A 9915-nucleotide genomic window follows, 5' to 3' on the forward strand; every position below is an offset into this window, starting at 1 on the left:
CTCCTGCCTGCCGTTTTCTCCTTGTCTCCGGCCAGTGGGCCCACTGAGGGCCCTGAGAGAGAAACGCCAGGCTAGGGTCAGCCCCTGCGAGTGGGAGAGGCAGCCAGGCTTGCGTGAGAGCCTCTCCAGCCCGACTGAACATTTCTCCCTTTACATGCGACACACCTTGACAATCAGAAATGATCAAGGATCCCAGGATGTTGGTGTGCATTGTATCTCTTGGTTTATACTCTATTAGAAACGAAAGCTGAGAATTTGAAAAGTATGCATTACTTCATTTAAAATAGCACTAATAGCGGCGCCTGAGTTGCACAGTCGTTAAAGCATCTGACTCCTGGTTTCCGTTCAGGTCATGATCTCAGGGTCGTGGGATCGCGCACGGCCTTGGGCTGTGGACTCAGCACAGTCTGCTTGCCTTGGGCTGTGGACTCAGCACAGTCTGCTTGTCTCTCTCCATACCCTTCAGCTTCCTCCCCCTGCTCTCTCCCCCTCTCTCTCTCAAATAAATAAAATCTTTTTAAAAATCACAATAATAAACCCATATTAACACATTTTAATGAAAACATAACTAGATTTTTTTAAATGAAAAAAGTTAGTAAAAAGGGTGTTTTACACTTTTGCAAACCTGTTTAACGTCTGGCTCAGCAGACAAGAGCTAGATTCTTATGTTCACTTCTGCATTCAGTCTCTTGCCATGTCGCGTGTCACCTAGCCTCTGGAAAATTCCCCCGTATGCTCGTGCAAGGATGAGAGTGAAAAGGGCAAATAACATCTTAGTATTTTTGTGAAAACAGGTTTGACCTCAGGACCCCCTGAAAGGGTCTTAGGGACCCCCAGTGGGCCCCAGAGAACTATGAGAACTGCTGAGTTAAGAATACAGATACATAAGCCACAAGCCTGGGTACAGGTCTAGAACACAGTATTTTTGTTAATGGCCAACTTCGATGTTCACGTTTCCCTTTCTTTGCTAGCCAAAGAACACATGGCCCTGAGATGGGAAGGGTGCGTGCTCCCACAATGTCCTATATGCAGGAGAGAGGAGGAAATGTCCCCAAATGGTCCCTGTGTCCCGTGAGATCCTGACCGCAGGCCCGCAGGCTACCTACCTCTACCGCAGGTAGGAGGGCAAGCCTTCCAGGGAGTCACCAACGTTTGGGTGCGCATTTTTCAGAGTGTTTCTTACCCATCCTCCTGCTTGGCCACTCCCTGGAGCCTGCTGGGCAGCTAACATTGTCAGAGAGCCCTACCTTCTGTTCGGGATACTCCTGGACCCCTGAGCAGAAGGAAGCAGGGGACACTCCTCTCAAACAAGAAAGTTGAGAAAGACTTCTTGCTTGTCCCAAGAAACAGACCTGTCCCTGAGCTAACCCTTGCCACCCAACAGCACTGCTCAGGGGGCTTGGCCCTGGGCACTCTAATCTCTACCCCCCTTGAGGTCCCTGGGCAACTCCTCAAACCCCGAGCTTCACCAGATTTAATAATCACTTTCCACGTAGTAGACAGTGGCCTATAGGGCCTTGCCCCTCAGAGAAATCTCTAGTGATGGGGACTTCACACAACAGGAAGAACCATCAAAGGGGACATTTTAGGGCAGGGGATTTGGGGGCATGTTCACCTCTGAGGCTGACCCCATGACGGTGTTGACTGAGATTTCCAGGGAGGAGGTGGTCAGTCATGATACCTCAGGCCTGGGCAAAGGGGTCTCTGGAGGAGTCTGGCTGGTGTGGTTCTGAGCCAGCCACTTCCTACCTATGTGACCTTGGGAAGGTCTCTTTGTCCATCTCAGCTTCAAGTGTCTTCATCTGTAAAACTGTGAAACTAATAGACTCCCCTTTCCCAGTTGTGGTAGGATTTAGAGATCATATATGCAAAGCACTGAGGCGGTGGCCAGGGATTCAGCAGACCTGAGGCCCCAGCCGTATCATTTCCTGATTGTGTGTGACCTGGGTGAGTTCCTTTTAGGAAGACCCTACTTTGAAATGTTTCAGGTCTGCTGAATCCCTGGCCACCGCCTCAGTGCTTTGCATATATGATTTAACCCTGAGGTTAAAACAGGCTTCATGGCTGCTCCCCTCTTCCCTGGCCCCGGCAGCAGTCCCCCCCCACTCCTTACCCTACGCTTTGTAAAAGGCCACCTAAACTCCTCTCACCTCCCAGCAAAGCCTCCCCCCACCCCAAGTACTTCCCAGGGCTTTGCCTGCATGTGCACAGACACGTTGTCCGAGCGTGATGGCCAGAATGGTGTCCCCGGACCTGAGGACACATCCCAAAGCAGCCCGCCACAGCTCACACAGAGGGCGAGTCTCCTGTCGCAGCATTAAGTGCATGGGGATTTTGCATTATAGGTTCCATAAGCTATCCATCTTTAAAAATTTAAGTTTATGTATTTATGTGCTCTCGTGCAAACTCAAGAAAGGCAAGTCACATTTCTTTTGAGGCCTCTGGATTTCCTCGCAGGTCACCAAACGCCTCTGGAAGCGGGGGGCCACCCCGCCTTCCTTTGCGACACAACAATCCCCAGGAGAAGTCCCAGCTCCTCCATGGGGTGCTGAAGCCCCCTGGTAGGCGTCCCCGCCTTGGACCCTGGGGCCTCACCCCTCCAGCCTTTGCCCCTACGCTTGCTCTTCTCTCCCTGTGGAAGGCTCCTGTCCCATGGGGATGGATCCTCCTGGATCTCTGGTGGCATTCCCCTCCAAACATTCCCCTCCTGCCACTGCTCCTCCATGGCATCGGTCACACTGCTGCCCATTCTGCCCCCTGACTCCGGGCGGCCACGGGAAGGACGCGGGTTCCCTGCACCCGGTGATGCTCCGCGCAGGTCAGGCGGGTGCTGGAGTCCAGCGCGGCGGGCGGGCGGGCGGGGGACGCGCCGCAGTTCCCGCTCCGGCCGCGCGGGGGGGTGGGTGCCCGGCCGGCTGCGCCCCGGCTCCCGTGTCCGCCGAGTCCTCGGCGCTTCCCGCCCCGGGGCGCCTCCCTGGGAAGGGCCGGCGGGGCGAGCAGGGCACCTGGCGCAGGCAGAGACCCTGCGGCGCGGCTCTCCCTGGGTGGCGCCCGGCTGGGGACGCGTGGGATGACCGGAGGCCCTTCTATCTTGTCGCCTCGGGGAACGCAGGAGCCTCTGTATATTTCCAAGCTGTGGCGATGCGCGTCCCGCCGTCCCATGCTGGTGGCCTTCCTGGGTCATAGCGGGCCTGAAAGCGGCAGTGAGTCGGTACTTTGCCGCTGTGACCCTGCACTATTCCGGGCCTGGGTGGCCTCATCTGCACAGAGTAGAGGTGCAACAGTCTACCCAGAGGATTCAGGACAAAGGCGAAGGGTGTGCGGGCTGCGACGTCGGCACAGTCGCCCCCGCTCCACCGCTGAGGTCTCCCGAGCGAGGGCCGGAATCCCTCCTAGGACCCCGCTCCTGCACGCTCGCCCGCTGCCTCCGGGGCCCTCAGAGCACGGGGCGGGGGGGAGGGGGGTGCCGGGAGCCGGGCCTGTTGGGGCAGGGCCCCTCTCAGGATGGGCGCGGATCATGCACCGATCATCTGAGCGCCAACGAGTCAGGGGACCCACAAGGCACCTCTGAAGCCCTTCCAGGGCCTTTCTTGGGACCTTCAGTACCGTACTTCGGGGACATCTCTGCCCTCGAACCAAACCGCTCGGTTGGTGTAGGCGCGGGAAGCAATGGCCGCCCAGCCCCTCCTGCGCATGGGCAGGTGAGCTCCCCAGCCATGGTAAATTCGAAAACTTTGATTTGGTGTGTGCGTGCAGGAGATGTGGGGGGGGGGGGGGGGGAAGATTTTGTGCATGCCCAGTTAATATTGCCTGAAACCAACTTGCAGGTGGTCACATATGAGGCTGTCTCCATTTCACGTTGATAATCCCCGATTCCAACAGGCCGGAGAGACCCGGCACCACAGCCAGAACCTGGAGAACCCGAGGGTCTGCAGGCTCCCTTGGGCCTTGAGCTAGCTCTGTCTGAGCTCAGCCTGGGCAGACTCCCAGGGATGCTGGGGAGCTCAGGCACCCCTCCGCAACGGCCATCTGGCCCCCTCCTAACCTCCCATGCCTCCTCCACACTGGGGCTCTCGCAGCCTGGACTCTGGCCTCCCGTCTGCACCATCCACTCTTGCTGTTTGCTTCCTGGTGTTCTTCCCACCCCAGTTCCAACCCCAAATCTTTTGGAGGAAGGCCCACAGTTTCTTCATCAGGCAATAATCCTGAGGGGCTCCAACCACACTTCCCAAACTAGCCACTCCTCATTTCTCTCAGGGGATCCTGGGAGGCCCACACCTCCTACCTGCCAGCCTCCTTTGGAACCTGAGCATTGCCCAGGATTAGCTGTCCAGCGTGTGTCCTGCAGGTCCCCCCCAGAGCCTTCCCTGAAACTCTTGGCAGCCTTCCTTCCCGACGACCCAGGGCACTAACATACTGGCCACATGGGGCCACAACCAGCCAGCCTCTACCTTACTTCTGGCCGTCCTGTGTGTCCCCTAACTGCTCCCAGTGTTGACCTTGCCTCCTGAGTCAGACCGTGAGCCCCTGGAAGGCAGGCCCATGGCTTGGCCTGTCCCTGCACCGAGTGCCCGGCCAGGCACTGGGCATAGAGGGGCACTTAGAAAATGCTTGTCAGGTGTGACCTAAGGAGGCCAGAGATTGTATGGGACGTTGGACTGGAGGAGCAGTCTCGGCCCTGAAGTTACTGTGAATGACAGTACACACCGGTTGCAGGAAGGAAGAGAAACAGTTCTATGTAAAAACCAAGACTCTAAATAACGAAATAAAAGAGGGTCACTGACAGGTCACCAGCTATGGTAACACCTCCCCTACCTGGAGCTGTTGGAATCCATGATTCATACTCAGGAATCCCTGCTTTTATGAGCATTTCTAACACACACAGGCATCTGGTTAGTAAATTCACAACAGATTAGGAGGAACAAATCGAAGTATCGTGAAACTGCTCTGGGCTGACATGCGGACGGCACTGGGAGGTGACAGCTGGCACTGGGCTGTCACAAGGACTCCAGCCCAGCAGCCTGGGGCCATCCGGCACAGGGCACAGAGCCACACCTAGGCAAGGCAGTGCCTTCTAACCTGGTGTCACTTTGCAGCTCAATATGGAAATGATGCTCATAATGATTAACCCTGAGTCACGAAGACAAGTTAAATGATGTTCGAATGACTGGTTAAGAGGTCAAAGAAGCACCTTATCTGTTTTACGTTCGTTTCCCTACAAAACAGTTAAAATTGTTTTAAGGAAGCTTAACAGAATGCGTCCTCTGCTAGCTAGAAAATGAAGTGGCAGCTTCCATCTCTGGTGCCCTTTGTGCACCTCCTCTCATTTGGAGGGTGCACAGTTCCTCAGCACTTGGGAGACGAGGGTGGGTGACTCACTGGAGGGTCCCATGGCCGAAGTAGAAGGGCGAGTCTCAGCATCAAGTGTTCTTGCTCTACTTCCCCATGACCGCCCCTCTCGGGGGTGACTCAGCCCCCGAGGGCTCCAGATGGATGTTACTGTCCCAATGTTGCAAAATGTCCGCTTAGCTGTTTCTTTCCATTCTGGTAGTCACTGCACCCCCAGCAGCGGGGGGCCCTGGGCGTGACTTTCACCCCTACTGGGTCTCCCGCATTAGCACACCTCAGCACGAGGCAACCCACCGTTGGTATCACTCTGGTTCAAGCCCTGGATCTCTTCAGACTGGTTCTCCGGGAAGGGAATGTGCTGGACACTCAGGCCAGCGGCGTGTCTAACCCAGAGTTAACCATTTACCAAGAGACAGAATTGCCTACAGGGCTCTAAGGTCAAACTTCCCGGGTTCAAATTCCAGCTCTGCTACCTACTAACTGTGTAGCCTTGGGAGAGTTACTTAATCTCTCTGTGCCTTGGTTTCCCCATCTGTGAAATACACATGATAGTAATACTTCACTCACTGGGTTGTTGTCAAATACGTTGATATGTGCCAAGTGCTTAAAACTGTGCCTGGCACCTAGTAAGCATTTGACAAATATGAGTTGTTATTGCTAATGCAAGACGATTTACATACACCATCTCCATAACCTGTCTCAAATCCTTTTTTAGAACAAGACTAGTTATAGAGAATCTCGCATTGTCATACCCATCCCGTAAGATAGGTATCAGCTTTCCCATTTTGCAGCTGAGACTCCTGAAGAACAAAGTCAAGTGACCGACTTGAGGACAGAGTGCCAGGAGGTGGCAGAATTGGGATTTGTACCCGGGGGCTATGGCCTGAATGTTTGCGTCCCCCCCCCCCCAGTATAGGGTATTAGGAGGTGGGGCTTTAGGGGTACTTCCTTAGGTCGAGAGAGCAGAGCCCACGTGATTGGGGTTAGTGCCCCGTGCGAGAGACCCTGGAGAGCTAGCCAGAGGCACTGGCCATGAACCAGAAGGTGGGCTCTCACCAGACACCAAATCTACCTGCGTCATGACCTTGGACTTCCAGCCTCCAGAACTGTGAGAAATACGTGTTTGTTGTTTATAGCCACCCAGTCTCTGGTATTTTGTTATATCATCCTGAACAAATTAAGACACTGGGTCTACCTGACATTTGAGTCATGATCTTTCCGGAACATCGTAACTGCCTGTCCCAGTCAAAATGCCCGAGAGAATAACTTCCTTGGGAAAGTGAGTAAGAGAGGAGTCTTCCCGCTTCTGAAAACTGGAATGCCTGCTCTCAAATTCTGTTTTGACAGGTTGAATCACCCAGATATTACAACGTTCCAGAACCTAAGAAGGAAAGCTTGGGAGGAAGGAGTGTACTTACATTTTTCCATAGCAGAGAAGCCTAAGAGGCAAAGGTTGTCCATTATCATCATTCATGAGTGTTCTGGTGACCTATTGCTCTGCCAATAACCTCAAATCTTAGCGGCTTAAAACAACTACGGTTGACCCTTGAACAACATGGGCTTGAACTGCATGGGTTCACTTATACACAAATTTTTTTCAATAAATGTAGTACAGTACTGTCCGTGTATCTTTTCTTCCTTATGATTTTCTTAATAAATAACATTTCCTTTTCTCCAGCTTCCTTTATTATAAGAATGCAGTATATAATATATACAACATACACAATATATGTTAATCAACTCTTTATGTTATCAGTAAGGCTTCTGGTCAACTGTAGGCTATTAGTAGTTAAGCTTTGGGGGAATCAAAACATAATACAGGGATTTTCAACTGCATGGGGGGGAGTCAGTGCCCCTAACCCCTGTGTTGTTCAAAGTCAACTGTACAGTCATTTTATTATCCTTTTTCCCAGTTCTGGGGACAGGCTGGGCTCAGCCTGATGGTTCTTGCTCAGGAGAGGAAATTCTGTCCTTCTGGAAATTACAGTCAGATGCTGGCTGGGTTGGTCATCTGGACAATCTCCTCACTCACACAGCTGGTCTGGCTGATGCTGGTGGTCAGCCGGGACCTAGTGGGATCTGTCGGCCAGAACTCCCACATGTGACCTCTCCAGGTGACCTGGGCTTCCTCCCAGCATGACTGCTGGATTCCAAGAGAAAGAGCTCCAAGAAAATAGGGTGGACGTGTATAGCATTTCTCTGACCTAGCTGCGGAAGTCACACAGTGATTTCTGCGGTGACTTCTGCTTGTCAAGGCAGTCACAAAATCCCATCCAAGTTGAAGGAAAGGGGACATAGACCACTACCTGTGGGGAGGAGTGTGCAAGATGGGATGTGCCACAGGGGCCATCTTTATAAAATACAATGTGCCTCATGGCAGGCTTTCCTGGAAGAATTTTGTATTTGAAGGAAAAAGGTAATGTGAATTATGGCTCGGACAAGGGCCCCTCCCTTTAGTCACGTCTGACGGTAGCTCCTTTGGGGAACCGGCCACAAGAGACAGGATTGGCAGCAAGATTTACTGCTCTGCCAAAGCTGTCATTGAAATAAATAGGATTAGAGCTGCAGTGACTTCATCATCCGGACTGTTCTAATAACATGTAATTTGCAGCCATGCTGTGACCAGCAAAGCCGCCAGGGCATGTGAGTGGGAATGCCGGGCCCCCTCCAGGAAGGGTGCATTTGCTGGAAATCTTGCAGGCCCTTGACTTTGTCCACCAGGAGACAGATCTTAAATCTTCCCATTACCAGCCTTTCTTTTTATGCCGACAAAAGCTCTGCCTTCCCCCAGCCCCCCTCTCTGAGGTCCCAGCCCCTAGCCAGGGAGCTCTGGAAATCAAGTCAAACCAGTTGAGAGCTTTCCTGCTGGAGAGCACAATTGTGCTGGGGCCTGGCTCTCAGGGAACCTATGTCCAGCCTCCAGGCGGGCTTGGTAACCAGCCACGATCCAGTCTGGCAGCCCTGTTATACGGTGGCACCTAAGCTACAAGCTACAGGATTGGGAAAAGACCTCCTACCCCAGCTGGCCCCTTCCATTTCCCCATGGCTCCCTGACCCAGCCAGCTGCTGGCTACCTTCTGGTCTCTCTCACCTCAGCTCCCAATCCCTGCTGCATAAAGCACAGCCTCCTCCTAACCCTAGCACCCAAGGCCCTCTTGGGCACCTCCTCCCTCCCAGACTTGGTGTTACTCTGGACCCTGCCCCTTCTGGTCTGAGCAGTGAGAGGCAGGAATGGCCTTCCACAAAGACCACAGAGCATAGAACGCCTTCATCACATCCTCGAGGCTCAGGTTCCTATGGGCCCATTCTGCTCACTGGAGGCGTGGAGTGAGACTGCAGATGAGCTGAGGGACTGAGGAGGCCCCTGGAGGAGATGGGTTGCTGCCCCTGACTGTGATTTCACTGCCTCTGGTTTGCCTCTCTTGCCCCTGCAATGCTCATCCCACTGTGGGCTCTTCTGATCCCACAGGAGGTTCCTCTATCTAGTGAATTGCTCTTGATCTCAGCTCCCCACCTGTGAACTCTCAGTACAGAGCAGCAAGGAAATCCAGAAGTTTCCTAAAGTGCTGGGTGGCTGACTTCACCCAGAATACCCAGATCTAGAGGAAGGTTAATAACAACTACGGCACTTACTGAGCCAAGTACAATACCAAATGCCCTCTTCTCTCCTCACTATTTAATCCTCACAATAAACCCATTTTACAGGTGAGAGAACTGAGGCTCAGAAAGGCAAAATACATTTCTCCCTGTGTCATGCTGATAAATGTGGGAGCCACTACATGAGTCTAGATCTGTCTGTTTGCAGTACTCCACGAAGTGTTTCTAACATATCCTGGGCCTTGGCAGGCAGCCCCTGCGCCCATAAAATGACCTGACTTGGGAGCTTCCCATCCCATCTTCAGTCCCTTTTGCACGGGACAGAACCAGAACCAGAGGGCTGGGGCAAGGGGCGACAGGCAGAGTGGCAGGCAGGCTGGTGGGCTTTGGCGGGTAAGAGGAGGGGCTCCCCACCGTGGGAGGTTGTAAGGGGAAGTCTGCCTCAGACACTAAAGGCCCAAAGATGAGGGGACTCCTAAAGATGAATCTCGAAGGCTAGAGGTGCTGCTGTCAGTTTTGGACAGCTTAGCTAGACCCCAGGGGAAAAGCCCCTCCCCGTGACTGCCCCTGAGAGAGCTCTTCCCTCTTTCCTTCCCCCGCCAGGAAGTACTCCCTTCAGCAGAAAGTGCATGGACTTTAGGGTCAGGTCCATGATGGGCCCCTTCCTAGCTGTGTGACCTCAGGAAAGTGTCTTAACCTCTCTGCGCCTCAGTTTCTTCCTCTGCGAATGAAGATACTATTACTCACCTGACTGCTGTTGGGAGGATCGGCGATCTCGAGCACGAAGCCCTCAGAGCCGAGCAGATGGGAGGCATGACCGTGTGGCATGATTGTCCTGACCCCCTCGGAGGGCAGGACACCGCGGTGGGGTTGATCCAGACCAGTTGGGAGTGCGGAGGAGCTGCTCCACGACGACCCCGTGTGGCCAGGTTTCCGCGCAGGTGTGGACGGGGCTCCCTGACAAGCCCC

The sequence above is a fragment of the Mirounga angustirostris genome, unplaced genomic scaffold, assembly GCF_029215605.1.
Source record: "Mirounga angustirostris isolate CCGP_5_RB_7025 unplaced genomic scaffold, mMirAng1.0.hap1 SCAF_10, whole genome shotgun sequence".
NCBI classification, from domain to species: Eukaryota; Metazoa; Chordata; class Mammalia; order Carnivora; family Phocidae; genus Mirounga; species Mirounga angustirostris.